This window comes from Nannospalax galili, unplaced genomic scaffold, assembly GCF_000622305.1.
Source record: "Nannospalax galili isolate Female #2095 unplaced genomic scaffold, S.galili_v1.0 scaffold517, whole genome shotgun sequence".
In the NCBI taxonomy this organism is placed as follows: Eukaryota; Metazoa; Chordata; class Mammalia; order Rodentia; family Spalacidae; genus Nannospalax; species Nannospalax galili.
The window spans coordinates 1,341,957-1,342,628 of record NW_008340098.1 but is presented as its reverse complement, the minus strand read 5'-3'; positions in this window follow the sequence as shown (position 1 = coordinate 1,342,628).

The window sequence follows — 672 nt, the reverse complement described above, 5'->3', positions numbered from 1 at the left end:
GCCTCACCAATAGGATGAATGAAATGGAAAGTAGAGTATCAAGACTGGAAGGTAAAGTGGACGAACTAGACCACTCAAGCAAAGATTATGAAAAATTGAAGAAATCACAAGAATGGAATATGCAGGAATTGTGTGACACCATAAAAAGACCAAACTTACGAATCATAGGCATACAGGAAGGAGAAGAATCCCAAGATAATGGCATAGGTCAGATCTTCAACAGAATCGTGAAAGAAAATTTCCCCAAATTAGAATTTCGCAAACTTAATGAAAGACATGCCCATACAAATACAAGAAGCATATAGAACACCAAACAGACAGGACCAGAAAAGAAACTCTCCACGGACATCATAGTAAAAACACTACATGTACAAAACAAAGAGAAAATTCTGAAAGCTGCAAAAGAAAAACAAGTAACATATAAAGGAAAAATTATTAGGATTACAGCTGACTTTTCAGTGTAAACTATGAAAGTCAGAAGAGCCTAGACCAAAGTATTCCCAGTTTTAAATTTCAATAGGTGCCAACCCAGAATACTTTACCCAGCAAAAATGTCTCTTATAGTTGAGGGTGAAAGACATGAAAAGCCTGGAAGGAATAGCCTGAAAGAATACATGTCCACAAAACCAGCCCTCCAAAGAATACTTGAAGTAATACAGAGAGCAGAGAGGG